The sequence below is a fragment of the Scylla paramamosain genome, chromosome 19 (assembly GCF_035594125.1).
Source record: "Scylla paramamosain isolate STU-SP2022 chromosome 19, ASM3559412v1, whole genome shotgun sequence".
NCBI lineage: Eukaryota > Metazoa > Arthropoda > Malacostraca > Decapoda > Portunidae > Scylla > Scylla paramamosain.
In genome coordinates, this window is record NC_087169.1 from 21,143,642 (window position 1) to 21,163,641 (window position 20,000).

The window sequence follows — 20,000 nt, forward strand, 5'->3', positions numbered from 1 at the left end:
AGTCCGCCACGCCAGCTCTGCACTGCCCCGCCGGCCACACATCTGCCGCTCCGTTAACAAGTTGGATCAATTTGACAGTAGTGAGTGAGCGAGGTGGACGCTATGCTGGCCTCCTCTCCGCAGATTAGAAGAGATTATGAGTTTCTGCTACTTTCTGTGGTAATGTGTTCAAGTCAAGTAGAAATTAGAGAGTAAAATAGTCACAATTCTCGATAGTTTTCATAATAATGTGTTCAAGTCTAGAGTAAATGAAAATATGAAACGGTAAAGTGATCACGTATCCAACAAGACGTGAAGAATTTTTGCCAGTTTCTCTTGCAATGCGTTCAGATATAGAAAACGTAAACTGGTGAACTGTCCCGCGTCTCCAGCAACAAACAAAGCGTCACTTGATGATACATTGCAGTAAATGGAAACTGAAGAAGCATCCAACTAGCCAATAACAACTGAAGCGTCTCATAAACATTACAACTCTCGCCTCACACAAACACAACCCACTCAGACCTCACGCTAACAGATTGCAGCGATCCAAGCCAGCCCCGCCAGCCAGCCAGCCCCACCAGCCAGCCAGCCCCGCCCACCGCCAGGCCTCCGTGCCAAGATACGCCAGACGCCACGAATCTTAATATCCTCCGCACATAAAAAATATAAAAGACGATTTCCTGCAGCTGCTTCCGCCTCTCCCTAGTGCCTGGAACCTCATCACGACCCCGCTGACTTCACGGGATTATGTCAACTGCCAATCGCAGCTTAGTGGCGGGAAAGTCTTGGGGAAAAGTGACACTCAGCTCTTGTGTGCATCCATCGTTGCCAGAAGGTGAGCTTAGTAACCCGCATCGTCATTTATTGCAGTTTTTTTTTTTGTGTGTTTGTGTGTGTATGAGGGATCCTGACCAAGAACAACAAGAAGACGGCAAAAGTAACTAACTAATAAATAAATAGATAAATAAAGTCCCACTGAAAACGCCAGCTGCAAAGGGGAGGTGTCAGAAAATAAATAAATAAATAAATAAATAAATAAAAACTTACGAGGAAAAGTGTCTTGAAATAAACCAAATAAACCAAATAAATACAAAAAAAAAAAAAAAACCCACGGAAGACGCGAGTCCCACAAGAGAACTGCCAAAAAGAATACCCAAAATTACGAGGAAAAAGCGTCTTGAATATTAAAATGAAATACTAAGTTGTTCCTTTATTCATTACCGTCTAACTAACAACACTACGATCGTTAATTGTAAAGCTTACGTCTCGCATTCTCAAAACATTTTAACATCTTATCTCTAATACTTCCAGCACACTCAACTGAAAACTATTTGGAGGGATTCTCAAGAGCGTTTCCACGATTCACACGCCTCTGGAAGCTGCGGAGAAAGTTATAAAGAGTGTTTCATTGATTCACACGCCCCTGGAAGCTACTGGGGAGGATCTTAAGGGTGCTTCATTGATTCACACGCCCCTGGAAGCTACTGGGGAGGTTCTTAAGAGTGTTTCATTGATTCACACGCCCCTGGAAGCTACTGAGGAGGTTCTTAAGAGTGTTTCATTGATTCACACGCCTCTGTACGTTATTGGGGGAGTTTGCAAGCGTTTCCATGGTTCACACGCCCCTGCACGGTTCTTAAAGAGTGTTTTCATGATTCTAGTGGTCGTTTAACAAGGCCTCCACACCTCCAATGGGAATAACACCCTTGAAAACCCGGATAATCATTTCTATGGCCTTTCATAGCAGAGCCTAAAGCGACGAAGAAACACAAGCCTGCGGGAATGAAAACAAACTCACAAAGGACGCTGGAGTGATGGAGGGAGGGAAGAAAGTGCCTCTCCTTTGCGGTGGGAACTTCTTTCTCTCTCTTTTTCTCTTTTGCGTTTTTTTTTTGGGGGGGAGGGGAGAGGGAGAGGGGAGTATGATTTTTTTTTCCTTTTTTTCTTCCATTTTCATTTCTCTTTCGTTCATTTTTTTTTTCGATAAGAGGAAGCAACAGATGAGTTAAAAGATATGCACGAAAAGATGTGAAGCTATCATGAGAGAGAGAGAGAGAGAGAGAGAGAGAGAGAGAGAGAGAGAACATACACGCTTCTCAATCCCAGCACATCACCATCTCCCCACCTCTCACCAGCACACCAGACACCCAATCCCCAGTCTCTCTCTCTCTCTCTCTCTCTCTCTCTCTCTCTCTCTCTCTCTCTCTCTCTCTCTCTCTCTCCTCCCTAACCTCAGAAGCGCGTAGTTCCCTTGATTGGTGGGTCAGCCGCCGCCACCCGAGCCGTGAAAGAGGCGGCCCGAGAGGAGACGCTAAAGATGACTGTGTTTCCATACTCACCCTTATTCAAAGCCTTGTTCTCTCACACGACAGTTTACAAAGGCCACAAAGACGATCATCCGGGTTCTCAAGACTATTTCTCCTATTGATAATGTAGATATACTGTTAATCTGTCACTAGAAACGAATAACATCCTTGAAAACCCGTGTCACTTTAACTAGAGCCTTTTGAAAGTAGTGGTGCGGCGTAGAGGCGTCTCAGAATATGGCCCAATAACAGGCTGTGGGAGTGGGAGGGGCTGCCAAAAACATGTGGTGAGGGGAGTCACGAGGACCGAGGGTGGCTGGGGGTAAGAAAGTGCTCTGCGGTTTGGGTTTTTTTTTTTTTCTTTTTCTGTTTTTCCTTTTCTTTTGTGTGTGTGTGTAAAAATAATAAATAAAATAATAATAAACGGTTTATTCTTTAGGCAGTCAACAAACTGAAAATGTACATTGGGGTGTGTGTGTGTGTGTGTGTGTGTGTGTGTGTGTGTGTGTGTGTGTGTGTGTATGTGTATGTGAGTGTTTTGATTTTGAAATTCGATGTTTCTCTGGTAAATAAGAGGAAAGAAATATGTAAGAAAGATACGAAAAAGTGTGAAATTACAATAAAATGTTGTTGAGAGAGAGAGAGAGAGAGAGAGAGAGAGAGAGAGAGAGAGAGAGAGAGAGAGAGAGAGAGAGAGAGAGAGAGAGAGAGAGAGAGAGAGAGAAAACAACACAAATCCTTCCTTTATCAAGCTTGACCTCATTACTTCTCGTCCTATCCTAACTACAACAATCTAAACTTGAAATAACAGCAAAGGTCACAATGAAGGACACTCTTGAAGGAAACACTTGAAGGACACAGGCTGAGGACACACCAAGACACACACCAGCACGGCACCACAACGTCACGGCTGTTAACTCTTTAGTGCCGCCGTAACTGAAGGCATCGTAACCTGATCCCCTCACGACACAGGCCATTCACCAGCCAACGTGACACCTAGGACGGAGGAGACATCACCGTCACGCCCACACCTCAGCAAGACTAGTATCCTCTCTCTCTCTCTCTCTCTCTCTCTCTCTCTCTCTCTCTCTCTCTCTCTCTCTCTCTCTCTCTCTCTCTCTCTCTACAACTATTTTCAAAGGCCACAGAGATAGCTAGCCGGGTTCTCAAGGGTGTTTATCTTGTTAGTCACGTAGAATTTTTGTCATTAAGAACACGAGGAACGAAAACAAGAACAAAACAACAACAACAACAACAACAACAACAACAACAACATACAGGGACTGCCACATGTAGACCTGATGGCTTCTTGCAGCTTCTCTTATTTTCTCATGTTTTTATGTTCTTATCACCACAACAACCACAACAACAACAACAACAACACCATTCCACAACCCTGGATGAATGAGAGAGCAGAAATAAGAGTGAAGAAAGAGGATAAGAGGAAAACAATTAGCGTCACTCTCTTGCCCAGTAAACATTCCTCCTCCTCCTCCTCCTCCTCCTCCTCCTCCTCCTCCTCCTCCTCCTCCTCCTTCTCCTCCTCCTCCTTCTCCTCCTCTTAACCACACTAATGCTCCTGTCTCCTCAATGGTCTGCTTTCTGCTTATTTTCCTTTTCTCTTTGTTTATTTTTCCACCCTCTTCGCTCAGTCTTTCCTTCTCCTTTATTTACGTCGTTAATACGAGAGCTGGAACTGTCCTTGTTGTTGTTGTTGTTGTTGTTGTTGCTTGTTGTTGTGGTGGTGGTGGTGGTGGTGGGTAGTGATAGTGATTGCATTAACTCTATCCCATTCTTCCTCTTCTCCTCGTCTCCTTCCTTCCTTCCTTCCTCCCTTCCTTCCTTCCTTCCTCTTTCCTTCCTTCGTGCCTTTCTTGTTTCTTCCCTTTCTTCCTGCCTTGCTCCTTCCTTTCCTCTCCTTCCTCTTTTTTTATCTTCTTTCTTTCTTTCCCTTTCTCATTGCCTTCCTCCTTCCATCCATCCATTCATCTATCTATCATGTCCCTGCTCTCCTTCCTCTCCTCCCTTCTTTCTTTCTCTTTCCTTCCTTCCTTCCCCTTTTTTTCCTCGCTTTCCTCCTACCATCCATCTCTAACTCCCTGGTTCCTTGTTTTCCTTCCTCCTCCTCCTCCTCCTCCTCCTCCTCCTCCACCTTTCATTACTTCCTTTCTTGCATTACATTAATCACACGATTGAGGAAGGTGGAAATACGGAGAACTGGTGGTGGTGGTGGTGGTGATGGTGGGAGGCTGAGAAAAGACCTGCACTTAAGAACAAAACACTTGAGGAAGGGAAAGCGAATGACGAGAAGAAGAGAACGGTGAGTGAAATTCAGTGGGAAGGAACTGCACGCTGAAAGTGAGTGACACGAGAGGAAATAAAAAGAAAAAAGGAAAAAAAGAAAGGAAAAAAAGAGAGAGGGAAAGGATTGATAAAGTGTTAGAAGAGCGATATGTTATTCTCTCTCCCTCTCTCTCTCTCTCTCTCTCTCTCTCTCTCTCTCTCTCTCTCTATCCCTCTCCCTCTCTCTCGGCGGGTGAAGAATGTCATTACAAAAAGGAGAAAAGAGAAAGGTTAAGGAACTTGGAGAAGAATCTCAAGACGACGTGAGAGGAAGAAAATTGACGCCAAATTGATAGACAAGTACGTACCGTCTCCCCATCCTCTTCCCCCCATCCTCTTCTCCCCATCCTCCTCCCCATCCTCCCCCAAAAGGAAAAACAAAAACAATAATATTAAAACAAAAAAATTGGCGAAATTGAGGAGGAGAAGGAGGAGGAGGAGAAAGAGGGTTTAAAGAGGAAAAGGAATATCTTGGGAGAAAGAGAGAAAAGGACATAAAGCAAAAGACATAAGAGAAACGAGAGAGGAGGAAGAGGAGAGAAGGAAAAAAAAAGAAAACGAAAAAAGGGAGAAGAGCAGGAAAACGAAAGAAAACGAGAAAGGGAACATAGGAGAAAGGGAGAAGGAATAGCACACAAAAAAGACGACAAATAAAGAAAATAACTTGCCCCCAAAAAATACCTATTCTAAAACTTCGTGAAAGAGTAAAGCGGAAAAGACGAACACAAATTTAACCTTGACTGATAAAAAGAAGCTCAGGTATGCCAGTGGAGAGGCAATAATACCCGACAGCTGAGGCAGGTGAGTGCTCATTTCACCTGGCGTGAGAGAAGGGAACATTCCTGAAGAAGGGAGACATAGGACGCGGTGAAGGGGAGGACAGTACAGGTGTGAAGAGATGGGTTGCAAAGGTAAGGAATAGCAGAACAACCAATTTAACCTAAACTAACCTAACTTAATACTTGAAGAACGAGACGGAATGACGGTATAGGTGTGGAATAAAGGGTTGCAAGAAGTATATTATAAAGAGTTAGCCAACCTAAACTAACCCAACGAATAGCGTAACAGCATACCTAACCAAACCTAACTTAACCTAACTTACCTTCTCCCCTCTCTATCACACGCCAGCCCTGCACACGTCATCTTATCTACCTAAGTCTCTATTAATCCTGTCTTTTATTTATTTCACGCCACTCAGTAAACTTCCATCTTCATCCATGTCTCTCTTTATCCAGCCCGTCTATTCAGCGACTTAAATTTTCAGTGTGTGTCCCTGTCCCTGCTCTACTTCACTTTCTTTTACTCCTCTGTTCCCACGCCAACCAGCAAAACATACATCTTCACCCAGGCTTCTATCTGTCTTGCCTTTTGTCTCTCTATTCCACGCTACCCACTAAAACTGACATCCGCTTGTTAATCTCTTTCTATCCTGCCTGCCTGCGTCCTTCACAGCTTTCAATAGTGCGTGCTTTAACACAAAAGATACACACACACAAAAAAATAGTTTCGTCACTCATAAAGTCCTCGAAAACACGACAAATTTAGTGAGCCAACAGAGGGAAAAGTTTGCAGATGGAGGAGGCAGGATGGACTCAAGGGGATGCGGCCTGACGAGAATGACTTGGGGAGGCGACAAGTTACGAGGAGAAAGCATGATGCAGGCGGCACGTGGGGAGGGCCTCTCTCTCTCTCTCTCTCTCTGTCTGTCTGTCTGTCTCTCTCTCTCTCTCTCTCAAACGTCTTGGTGTCTTGTCTCCGCAGCTTCTTAAGAGACTGTCCCGCAAGTGAATGTGGGTTTGGTGTCTTTTGTCGACTTTTTAATGGGTTCTGCGGGAGGGTGCTGTGGTTTTGCTGTCTTTTATCGAGTTTTTAATTAGTTCTGCGGGAGGGTGTTGTGGTTTTGGTGCCTTTTGTCGACTTTTCAATGGGTTCTACAGCAGGAGGGTGTTGTGGTTTTGGTGTCTTTTATCGAGTTTTTAATGGGTTCTACTGCAGGAGGTTATTGTGGTTTTGCTGTCTATTCTCGACTTTTTAACGGGTTCTACTGCGTCACTCTGGTTTTGGTGTCCTTTTCTCGAGGATTTTTTAACAGGTTCTAGATTCTACTGGAAATTATTGTAGTTTTTCTTATCTTTTCTAACACCCATGAAAACCAGATTAGTCATTTTCAGGGATGGTTCAATAAAGATTCTGCTTCATCAGTGAGACAAAAAAAAAAAAAAATATGAGAATCCAACAAAACATTTTCAGGATTCTGCATCTTTAGGGGAGAAAAACTGAAGAGAACCCGATTATCATTTTGTGGGATGGTCTGATAAGGATGATAACGATTCTGCATCATCACTGGATAATAAATAAATAAATAAATAAATAAAAACACGTATAAGGAACCAGTTAATCATCTCTGGCCCTTGAAAACAGTCCTGCTGAAAGATTAAAGTGTTTCAGAATACAAACACAAACCCACATTTAGTATTTGAGGCTTTGTGGGTAAACCTTCTATTTTTCACGTCTACTGCAATGAAAGCTCCTACTGGCAGGATGCAATTACTGAACATCAAGAAGAAAGACCAAGCAGCAACAGACTTTTTGGCCCTCAGGAGTGCGTCAACACAAGAAGGTACACTAATCTAAAATACGAAATGTAAGATAGTCAAGATCAAAAGCTTATTCTTCACTAACTTCAACTCTTTCAGGGGGGAAAGTTTCAGAACACGTCTCTAATATTTTTGGATGCTCTTTTTTACTCCATTCTTTAGGCGCTGGAGTCTTCAGTGAGGCTTTTTCCTGACTTTCTTGTACCCCTTGGCCAGAGCCCCTATTACGTGCAGAGATAGGAAGGAGAAGGCTGAAGAACTACGAGGAAGGACTTGAAAATAATAGGAACAGATAAGAGAAATAGATACCAGAAGGACGATAAGATACTAGCAATGTATAGTTGTAATAGTAAGTCTAACCTTCCTCTCTCTCATTCTCCCGCTTTCCTTTTTTTCCTTCTCTCTTCGCTTGTCCCTTCCTTCCTTCTTTCCTTCGAGTGTTTCATTAGCGTTACGTAAAGTGAAAATTTTATACTGCTGGTGACAAAGTGCTCTCTCTCTCTCTCTCTCTCTCTCTCTCTCTCTCTCTCTCTCTCTCTCTCTCTCTCTCTCTCTCTTCTCTCTCTCTCTCTCTCTCTCCTCTTTCTCTCTCTCTCTCTCTCTCTCTCTCTCTCTCTCTCTCAAGGACGAGCGCCAAGACAAAGAAACAAAGGCGATTTATGCACGAATGAAACGAAAGGGAAGGGAAATGAAGAAGACTGGAAAAGAAAAATGGAAAAAACATAAAAGAACAAGATAAATAAGAGAGAGAGAGAGAGAGAGAGAGAGAGAGAGAGAGAGAGAGAGAGAGAGAGGGAGAGGAGAGAGAGAGAGAGAGAGAGAGAGAGAGAGACTGGTACATAACACAATAAAAACTATGCCAATAACTATTTTCTTCCCACTCTCTTTAACACTGAGCAGAGCAACCCTCCACTACAAACTTTCGGTAAATACACTTAACCTACACTTACCTAACCTAACCTAACCTAACCTAACCTAACCTAACCTAACCTAACCTAACCTAACCTAACCTACACTTACCTAACCTAACCTAACCTAACCTAACCTAACCTAACCTAACCTAACCTAACCTAACCTACACTTACCTAACCTAACCTAACCTAACCTTACCTAACCTAACCTTACCTAACCTAACCTTACCTAACCTTACCTAACCTAACCTAACCTAACCTAAACTTAACCTACACTTACCTAACCTAACCTAACCCTAACCCTAACCTAACCTAACCTTACCTAACCTAACCTAACCTAACCTAACCTAACCTAACCTTACCTAACCTAACCTAACCTTACCTAACCTAACCTAACCTAACCTAACCTAACCTAACCTAACCTACTAACCTTACCTAACCTAACCTAACCTAACCTTACCTAACCTAACCTAACCTTACCTAACCTAACCTAACCTTACCTAACCTAACCTAACCTAACCCTAACGTACCCTAACCTGATCTACCTTGTCCACACCTGACACACCCTATGCTACTCAAACTTGACCTATCCTAACGTAACCTAAGTTGATCCTATCTAGCATATAGATAACGTAACATAACCCAAAATAACCCTAACTTAACCAAACCTAACAAAACATTACCTAACCTGACCTAACTTAGCGTAACCTAACCTAACCTAACCCAACTTAATCCTCACCTAGTCTAAGTGTAACCGTAACCTAACCTAACGTAACCTAACCTAACCTAACCCAACTTAATCCTCACCTAGTCTAACTGTAACCGTAACCTAACCTAATGTAACCTAACCCTAACCTAACCTAACCTAACCTAACCTAACCTAACCTACCTAACCTAACCTACCATCCTCTTTATGAAAGGGCCGCGGAAACTCTGCCTTGTTAAGTGCCTCTGAATCTCATCCTCTACTTAAAATGTTATACCGGGTTTTGCTTTTTTACTCTCTCTCTCTTTTATATATCAGAAAGTTTAGTCTTCGGGGCAAATAGATAAAAACAAAACCGTTCAGATGCCGTTCAAAAAAAAAAAAAAAAGGAAATAAAAGTAGATAGATCAGTCAGTGAAAAAAAAAAAACGTTTCTACTCAACATTTTGTTCCTCCACCTTCGTAAACAAGTTTGTGTCGGTCTGCGCACGCCGGTCACTCTTCTTTTGTTTATTCCCGCTGGTCCATCCTGTAAACACTTCACTCGCTGTGTTTGTCTGCCTACCAAAGTATTCCAATTAATTATTTTTCTACTTTTCAGGGAACCGAGATGAAAACCCTTCCTTCAGTCGTTGTGTTTGTGTGCTCACCAAAAAATAAACGACCTCATTTTCTTCTTTTTTTTTTATTTTCAGTTCATCAGGAAGTCGAGATAAAAAAGTCTTAATGTTCAGAATCAGAAAAGGAGCATTTCAGGTCACGTACACCCTGGATAGCACGAAGGCAAGAATGAGTAATTGAGTATGTCGCGATCAACAAAAAAACATGAAATAGCGGAAAATTACCTTAGGCAGTTTGTTAATGAAGGTGATTTATTCCGTCTTTTTATTTCTTTAGTCATTAGAGTGCAATCGTTTGATCAGGCGCAGTCAATCAGTGTCTTCTACCACGTTGTTAGTCAAGGAATGCCCAGTATGTTTCTACAGTCTTCCACTACCTGCCTATCACCTTCCTACAACCTGCCAGCCACTACAGTACCACCCACCACCTGTCTTCCACTTCCTTACCAACTACCACTTTCCAACCATCTGCCATAACCTACCTACCAGCCACCACCTTCCCGCCACCTCACCACCTACCTGTCACCAGCTGTCGCCACCTGTCACCACCCCACCAGGACCCCAATACCCCTGCTATCTATTTTCATGGTTATTCTGGCAAAACCTTTACTACAGGAGGGCTGACAAATACATTCCAAACCTTTCGTCGTGTGGATAAACTTTGCCAACAGTTTACCCTCCTCTGCTACTTGTGTCTTCCCGTGACTTACCCTCGCCAGGAAAAAAAAAAATAGAGTAACAGGTTGCTAAAGTAGTATCAGGGAGAATTTGAGAGTATAAGGTGCTATCAAGGTATAAGGAATGTAAGGGAGAGTCAGGGAGTGTCAGGAGGTGTAAAAGAAGATCAGGGCGTATTTGTAGGTATCTAGGAAGTATCAGAAAAGTGTAAGGGAGTACAAAAAAATATAAGGGATATTATAAGGGCGAATCAGGAAGTATAAAAATGAATCAGGGAGTGTAAGGGAAAATTTAGGACCATCTACACGTATAAGGCAACAGCAATAAGTGAATGAGTATAAGGAGGATCAGGGAGCATCAAAAAAGACTAGGATGTGAATAGGAAGTATCAGAAGCATAAAGGGAGGTCTATCAGTATAAGGGAGAGAACATAAGGGAAGATAAAGAAGTATAAGGAGTTGGAAGGGAGTAGGAGGGAGTATGGGGGAGGAGGAGGGGGCCAGAATAGCACTACAAGGGGCAGCTTCCTCCTCCTCCTTCTTTACAGAGCAGCACAAAGCAAGTGTTCTTTCCTCTTCTTTTTTTTTCATGTTTATTTTAGTTTTGCCTCAACTTGTGTGAAAATATAAAAAGATAAAAAAAAAAAAATACGGGGAATATACAATGCGCCTTCTTCTCTTCCTCTTTTCTCTTCTTCCTCTTTCTCCTCCTTCTCTTCCTCCTCCTTTCTTCTCCTGCTCCCCCTCTTGTTATTTTTCCACTCTTCGTTGCATTTTCATCCTGCTCCTTCTCCTCCTCCTTATATTCTTCTTCACAACATTTTCTTCTTGCTTGTGTCGCTCTCCTTTTCTCCTCCTCTTCCTCCTCCTCCTCCTCCTCCTCCTCCTTTTACTTTTCCATGCATTCGTTTTTTTTCCCTTCGCCTTCTTTTTATTATTTTCATTTTCCTTACTCTTTCTCCTTTACTAATGCCATCCTTCTCCTCCTCCTCCTCCTCCTCCTCCTCCTCCTCCTCCTCCTCCTCCTCCTCCTGCTCCTCCTCCTTCTTATAAAAGATACACACAAAAAAAATTTAAAAAAAATCTGAACACTAATCAACCCAAAATACAAACTTAATTCACTTTCTGTTTTTTTTTTTTTTTACCTTTCTTTCAAAAACCGTAATTTATTCTCACGGCTTTTCATTTCCTCAACTCTTTCCTCCCCGTCACTTTTTTTGTCCCTGCGGCTTTGAATCAAGGGTAGAGGGGGGGGCGGTCCTCACGGGTAGGGGGTTCTAGGGAGGGGGAGGGGTCTAAGGGGGGGTCTCGAAGGGGTCCCAGATCAAGACGATGTTATGATGACAAGGAAATAGTCTGGGTAAGTCATTAATGATAAAGATCTGTATAATGAAGAGTGTTGGAGAGAGAGAGAGAGAGAGAGAGAGAGAGAGGAGAGAGAGAGAGAGAGGAGAGAGAGAGAGAGAGAGAGAGAGAGAGAGAGAGAGAGAGAGAGAGAGACTTTTTAGTTAACAAAGTATGGAGTTATGCTCATTAATCTTATCAAACGTAACTTGATTTCACTATAAGAGAGAGAGAGAGAGAGAGAGAGAGAGAGAGAGAGAGAGAGAGAGAGAGAGAGAGAGAGAGAGAGAGAGAGAGAGAGAGAGAGAGAGAGAGAGAGAGAGAGAGAGAGAGAGAGAAACACGATTAAAAGAAGACAACTTGATAAAGAATAGAAAAAAAACGAAAAATTAAATTAAATTGAGCGAAGGGAATAACCAGAGAGAGAGAGAGAGAGAGAGAGAGAGAGAGAGAGAGAGAGAGAGAGAGAGAGAGAGAGAGAGAGAGAGTACCTGTAATGACCACCTGTACCGGGACAAATGAAGGCCGCTGATTGGATGTCAGTCACAGGTGAGCGGCTTGGCTTGGGTCATCTGCCTCCACAAAACTTACGCTATTACTGTTCCCTGTTACTACTTTCTGCTACTACTAATTGCCCACACGGAGGGAGAAAATGAGGAGGAGGAGGAGGAGGAGGAGGAGGAGGAGGAGGAGGAGGAGGAGGAGGAGCAGAGGAAATTACACACACACACAGACACACACACACACACACACACACACACACACACACACACACACACACACACACACACACACACACACACACACACACAGAAAATAAGGAGGACGAGCTGGTAGTGGAGGACGACGTGGTGTTGGAGGGAGGGAGGGAGGGAGGGAGGGAGGGAGGGAGGGAGGGAGGGAAGGAAGGAAGGAAGAAAAGAAAGAAAAGAAAGAAAGAAAGAAAGAAAGAAAGAAAGATGAAAGAAAGGACGGAGGGAAGGAGGGTGACACTGCCAAGAAGAAGAAGAAGAAGAAGAAGAAGAAGAAGAAGGATGACTTGCAGGAAAATGAAAATGAGAAGAAGAAAAACGATGAAGAGGAATGGAAAAATAAAAGGAGGAAGAGGAGGAGGAGGAGGAGGAGGAGGAGGAGGAGGAGGAGGAGGAGGAGGAGGAGAGGAAATGGCCACGTTAAGGGAGAATTCGGTTCGGTAGCAAAGCCTCAAAGTCCAATTACCTGCCGGACTCCCCATTACCTGAGTGAGGGGAGGAGGAGGAGGAGGAGGAGGAGGAGGAAAATTAGATGATGGTGATGATGATGAAGACTGTTTAGAAGAAGAACAGGAACAAGAAGAACAACACCAAGAACAAGAACAAGAAGAACAAGACGAAGAAAAACAAGAAGAATTAAATAAAAAAAGAAAGAAAGAAAAGAAAACAGAAAAACCAAGAATAAGAAAAAAAAACGAGAAACAACAACAACAACAACAACAACAACAACAACAGATGATCCAGATAATGATAACCAAATTCTCCTTCCTTCCTCCACTTCTTTCCTTCCTAACTTCCTGGGAACTGAGTGTTGCAAGGAAGTTGGACACATTTCTCGTGGCTAACTCTCAACAGCAGCTTCAGAACTTCAAACTCCACGTACAAATTCACTCCTGACACCTGACAACAACTCCGTGCAGACACAAACAGACACAGACAGACATACAGACACACAGACGACCCAGGTACAGATGCAGAATTATTTTAACAAGTGAACAAAGTAGAAAAGTACAGTTTACATTTTGAAAAAACTGTTTATCTTTCAAATCTTGTCTTCTTTCTGTCGCAAATTTGAATTACCAGAGGAAGAGGAATGAAAAGGAGGAGAAAGAGGAGGAGGAGGAAAAATGAAGAGGAAGAGGAGGAGGAAAGAGAAAAAAATATATATAGAAAGAAAGAAAGAAAGAGAGAAACAAAGAAAGAAAGGATGGATGGGAGGAGGGGAAGGGGAAGAAAAAAAAGAAATAAAGAGAGAACGAAGGAAAAAGTTCGGTCGAAATAGAATGAATTAACGTAATGAAGTGAGAGAGAGAGAGAGAGAGAGAGAGAGAGAGAAGAGAGAGAGAGAGAGAGAGAGAGAGAGAGAGAGAGAGAGAGAGAGAGAGGCGGAAAATTACGGTAAAATTAATATACACACGAAATACAATATAGTGTATGTGTGTGTGTGTGTTATTCATATTCTTACCTGGAGAATTAAGAAAATAGACAAACTTGAAGACAACAGCCTCACTTCCTTATCTTCGGTCTCAATAACCATCATCATCCTCATCATCATTATCATCATCATCATCATCCTTCACTCTAACACTTGACTCATTTCCATGGATCAAGTTTCCTCGAAGTTGGTATTAGTTCAAAATCTTAAGTTTCCATCAAAGTTTAAAGATTTTGCTTTCTATTATTCATTTATCGTCTCTTTACCTCATCATCTTCTTAGTTTTTCGTGTAGTTATTTTCCTTTCCCCTCTTCTTCTCTTTTCCTTTTCGTCTTGCTTCGGTGCTTCGCTCAACTGCAACGATTCACTATATTTTCTTTCTCTCCTTTTTCCTTTTTTTTCTTTTTTTTTTAGCGTATCACTGTTTTCTTTTCCTCCGTGATTCACTGGTATTTGATCAGTGCTTCACTCCGCGCGGCCTGCTGATCCACGCTATGCTCAGTGCTTCATACCCTTTCGTTTAATGTTTCGCTTCACTTTGCTCATTGATTGAATTCCCTTCGATCACACTGCTTCACTGCACCTTCTCCAATGCTTCGTTTAGTGTCGTCCCACGCTTCGACTCCGCGTTTCACTTCGCAGTTTGCTCAGAAACCTTCACCAAAGCAACGTTTTCGCTCCAACTCTGCATGAAATGAACCTTTTGACGAGACGCTTCACACTCGACTTCACCTCAACCTTCCCTCACGTCTGCAGGGAGAGCGCGAGGGGGGGGGAGGGGGGAGCGTGGGCGGGCGTGAGTGGGCGTGAGGAGAAGAGCAAGGGACATGGGACTCAGCACTGGGTCTATTTCATGAGTACCGTGAGATATAAGTCATGGGCGTGTCATGGAGGTAAGGAGGAGTGGGTGGAAAGTAGGTGAGGCGCGGCCGAGGCTCTTCCAGTTCTGTAGAAGCAGTAGGAGTAGAGTTACGGAAGGTCCTTGGCCCGGCCGTGGGGTGTGGCGGGCGAGGCAGCGTCCAGTGAGAGGCGAGAGAGGAGGAAGGAACGGAGGTCCGCGTCCTGAGCCAACGCCACCGCGACTGAGGCTGATGGAGGCTGGTGGAGGCTGCTGCAAGGCCCTGTCCTCCCTTCCCGCCCTTCCCGCCCGCCCCTCTCGCCGCCCCGCCCTCTCTGCGCCAAGGACTTGAACCCGGCGCCCTTCACCTCCTCATTAGCGGCGTGAGGAGAGGCAGGAGGCGAGGGAAGTGGCTATCAAAAGTTCTCAATATTCCATACGCTAAGGGAAAAGGGTGAAAAATGACTGGGATATGTAGGGGAGATTATAAAGTGTGTGTGTGTGTGTGTGTGTGTGTGTGTATGTGTGTGTGTGTGTATGTGTGTGTGTGTGTGTGTGTGTGTGTGTGTGTGTGTGTGGTGTCTAGGGAGGTACACACCAAACTTTGTCGGACGTCGCCTTAGTATATAAACAACATTCATTATCCCGCCACAGAAGGTGTCCCGCCGGGATTACCTAATCTTCTTACTGGCATCAATTTTGGTGAGGACAACGACGACGATGGCTGCTTCCATTACAGCAATAATTGTGACGACGAGCATGACTGGTACTGACGGTGAAGGTCCTGATGATGATGCTGACGGTGATGATACGAATACATATGATGATGACGACAAAGATAACGGTGACGACACTAAACACGAGCATGACAACGAAAACTAACATCACAAGGACACGAACAAGATGAAAGAAAAATATTAAGAGTATAAATCAGAACAAGAAGAAGAAAAGGAAAGAAAGAGATATGAAAAATAAATAAATAAATAAATAAATGTTCTATCACAGACACATAAAACACCAGCTAACCATCATCATCTTAAGAGACAAAACCATTAAACATTCCCCACAAACTCTATAATGAATCTTCACAAACACACAGAGAGAAGCGACAGAGGAAGGAGGAGAAGAATGAAAAATCAATATTTATAACCACTCGTAACGCAACGAAATAAAAATCCGATAAACTCCCTCTGACGCTCCCCTCAAACTCTGCATTGAACCTTTACAAACACAGAGAGGAGAAACGAGAGAACAGGAGGAGAAGAAGAATGAAAAACAAACCCTACATAACCTCCACTCTTAATGCGATAGAAAAGGCGATAAACTCCCTCTATCTCATCCTTAAAGACTCCCCAACAACTGTGAATTAAGCCTGAATAGACACACAAAGGAAAAACGAGAGAAGGGAGAGAAGAAGGATTAAAAACTAACTCTATATAACCTCCACTTGTAATGCGATAGAAGAGGCGATTAAACCCAAATTTCCATCCTCCTCTCCTATAATTAATTCTAGACAGAAGGACGATGAGAGGAGCAATCTTTGGAGCCTCAAGGGATCGTGCGGCCTTCACTGGCGTTTGGAATATTCTGCAGCGGCGTTCTCGGGAGGGACAAAAGGATCGGGTAGCTTTAGTGACGTAGTAAAGGGATTAGGGATATTCACAGGTGGTTCGTGAAGCTTCCACCTTCAATAGGGAGTCCACAGACGTGACGGACGGTAAGGAGGTTCAAGGGATCTATACTAACGTGCGAACTGAAGGATATTTAGTGGTAATGCTGTTTAGGTGTGAGTTTGGTGCCGTTTGTTTGTATTTTGTTTTTCTCTGTTTATCACTTTTTTTGTTGATAGCGTAGCGTTGTTTTGTTGTGTGTTTACTAGTGATGGTGTGTGGGATCTGTACTAACCTGTGGACTCATGGGTACTTAGTGGTAATGCTGCTATAGGTGTATGCTTGAACTAACGGGTGATAGGGAGTCGAGGGGAGGATAAAAAAGAACACATGTTAGCTTAGGTTAGGTTGGTTTGCGATGTGTGTGTGTGTGTGTGTGTGTGTGTGTGTGTGTGTGTGTGTGTGTGTGTGTGTGTGTGTGTGTGTGTGTGTGTGTGTGTGTGTGTGTGTGTGTGTGTGTGTGTGTGTGTGTGTGTGTGTGTGTGTGTGTGTGTGTGTGTGTGTGTGTGTGTGTGTGTGTGTGTGTGTGTGTGTGTGTGTGTGTGTATGTAAGTGAATGAGTGGGTGGGGTATGTGCGGGAGAAATTTCTATAAAAGTCTACGGTACGAGCAAGCCACATTTCATTACTTCTGCCCGTAAGATACATTCCTTTGCTGTATGCTTGAGAGACGCGATAAATAATGAGTAACAGGGAGTCGAGGGGGGGGGAAGGTTAGATGAGAACACAGATTAGGTTAGGTTAGGTTACGATAATGATGACTAATGGTGATAAAATAATGAGTGATTGAGAGTTAAAGGGAAAATTGATAAAGAGGCATATTAGGTTATGTTAGATTAGGTAAAGTTACGATGATGATGAACTAATAGTGATGATTAATGAGTGATTGGGAGTCGAGGGGAGGGAAGGAGAGATGAGAACGCAGAGTCGAAGGGAGAATCAATAAAGCATGTTAGGTTAGGTTAAGGTAAGGTTATGATGGTGATGAACTAATGGTAAGGGAAGGATAGATGAGAGCCCAGGTTTTCAGAGCATCAACACATCATTCTCGCACACCTAACATTCCTGCCACATTCTCAACATTCCTTCCTGCATCCCAACATTATTCAAGGCTGCACTCCCTTCCCCCCGCCTCTCTCTCTCTCTGTCTCTCTCCCTCTCTCTAATTAATGGCCCTCTCTCTCTCTATATATATACCACCTATATAATCACACATACAAACACCTCCTTTCACACCAGCAGTACCACCTCACATTACCTCATACACTCATACTCAAACTCATACACACATTCTCATACTCAGCACCTTCCCTATCCACCACTCGTACTCTGGTTCAATTCAAGGATAAAATTTTTGACGTCTCTTGATGAAATAAGTCTGCCAGATAGCTCGAACTGACGCGTCGCTTTCACCTCCTTCTCACTCTTCTCTCGGCTAATTCGTGTCGTCTTTTGTTCTTGAGTGTTTCTAAGTACTGTGCGCTTCTTATGAGTCCCAGGAGGGTAGAGGAGGGGTAGGTGGTGATGGGGACATGTCTAGAAAGGACTGAGGAGAGATAGACAGGAGAGGAAAGTGAATCAAGCTTGTGTTTTTTTTTTTTTTTTGTTCTTTTTGTTTTTTTGTTCTATAGAAAGTGAGGGATACTAGATATGGTCTCTCTCTCTCTCTCTCTCTCTCTCTCTCTCTCTCTCTCTCTCTCTCTCTCTCTCTCTCTCTCTCTCTCTCTCTCTCTCTCTCTCTCTCTCTCTCTCTCTCTCTCTCTCTCTCTCTCTCTCTCTCTCTCTCTCTCTCAAGCATACAGCAAATGAATGTATGTACTCATTTCTTATGCACAGAGGTAATGAAACGTGGCTTACTTGCACCGTAGACTTTTGCGGGACGTTTCACTAGTACCTACCCATTCACCCACACATGCACACTCACATGTCCACCTGTCCTCCACCGCACACATGCCCATCAGTTCCACCCCACCACACAACTACACACAGACAGACGGACATGCAGACAGCACGCCATCTCAGCCACCGCCAAAAGTTATTAGTAAACTTTCCAAAAACTTACACGCAGTCACTCTAATCTTATTTTCATGCCTTCTTTTCCCGTCACCTGAGTCCCTTGCTGTCCTCTCTCCCTCTCTCCCTCTCCCTCTCTCTCTCTCTCTTTCTCTCCCTCTCCCTCTCCCTCCCTTACTGGCTACGAGAGTGAAGGCACGAGTTTCCATACTTTAAAATCTCTGAAGTTTTTTTTTTCTGAATACTTGAGACATTTTGCTTCTCTCTGGACGTGACAGCAGAGAGAGAGAGAGAGAGAGAGAGAGAGAGAGAGAGAGAGAGAGAGAGAGAGAGAGAGAGAGAGAGAGAGAGAGAGAGAGAGAGAGAGAGAGAGAGAGAGAGAGAGAGAGAGAGAGAGAGGCTTACCTGTGTTTGCAAGGTATGTTAATTAGGAAAGTGTTTAAGGAGTTCCCTCTCTCTCTCTCTCTCTCTCTCTCTCTCTCTCTCTCTCTCTCTCTCTCTCTCTCTCTCTCTCTCTCTCTCTCTCTCTCTCTCTCTCTCTCTCTCTCTCAATAACTAATTATAACGAGATCAAAATTTTCTCTTAATAAAAAAATAACTGTGATTAATTAAAGAACTTTCAGCTTTTTATATCTCCTTCTAATCACTCCTTTTCTAGTAATGCCAAGTTATGTGTCTTCCTGATACTTCGTAGTCTTTCTTCTCTCTTCTTCTCTTCCTCTTTCTTTTTTTTTCTTTCTTTGGCACTTTATCTAAACTTCCACATCACTTTTTTTTATTTAGGTTTGTATTCGTTATTGAAACTTTTCCAATTCTCTCTCTCTCTCTCTCTCTCTCTCTCTCTCTCTCTCTCTCTCTCTCTCTCTCTCTCTCTCTCTCTCTCTCTCTCTCTCTCTCTCTCTCTCTCTCTCTCTCTCTCTCTCTCTGTATCTATCTATCTATATATCTATCTCTATCTTTCTATCTATCTATCTATCTCTCTTGTCTTATCTACAGTCCTCTATTTTTTCATTATTATCTACTTAGCTCCTCTCATTAACTTTCTCTTTTTTCTAAGTAAATTATTCTATCCTACCTTTATCCTAGAGGGCGTGGTGGGTGTGGAGGAGCCTTCGTCTTTACTACCCTTCGTCCTTTATTTCTTAAACTTTATATTTATTATTTCTTAAGTTTCCCCTCTTAACACACTGTTATATCTTATGGTGGCTGGGGAGGAGCATTCTTCTTTACTTCCTTACGTCTTTTGTTTTCTTAGTCTTTCTGTATTTAAAGATCTCGCATCCTTCGTGTTAACCCTCTGACTGCCACTTAGTACACCTTTCCCTAATTACACTTAAGACATCCATACTTGTTCTACTTCCAATCTTTAAGCTGGGTGGAAATTGCAAAAATCTGTTCTTTTCACCTATAACTTTCTTGTAAATGCTTATAAATATTTCATACATTGGTGGTGAAAATTGTCATGTGTCCATCTTTTAAGCTTAGGTTTTGCTCACTTATTGCAAACATGCTCACTAAAATATTCATTGGCATCTCTTCTTCCTTTCTCTTCCTTTGTGTTCCCTCGCGCTTCCCTCCCCTCCCATTACTCCGGGCGGAGGAGAATCTTTCAGCCGTATCCTTCCACGCCATCCACTCATTCCTTCCACCTCGACACCCACTTCATTTTATCTTTCCCTCTCCCTTTTACCTTCCACAACCCTCTCCTGAGCCCGTCTTTATTTCCTCCTCCTCTTCTTCCTCCTCTTCCTTCCTTCCTTCCTTCCTTATCAGCTTCTCAATTTTTCCTGTCCCTTCTTTTGTTTC

At 43.2% G+C, this 20,000-nt stretch overlaps 1 protein-coding gene across 1 annotated transcript in view; it reads right to left on the minus strand.

Annotated features, from left to right (window-relative positions):
* The window catches only part of LOC135109887 (BUD13 homolog), a 25,731-nt gene extending 10,354 nt beyond the window's left edge, over nucleotides 1–15,377 (minus strand). The window contains exon 1 of the mRNA XM_064021710.1: nucleotides 13,704–15,377. The gene's annotated coding sequence lies outside the window, so the exon portion shown is untranslated. The remainder of the gene's footprint in view (nucleotides 1–13,703) is intronic.
* Between the last annotated feature and the right edge of the window lie 4,623 nt (nucleotides 15,378–20,000).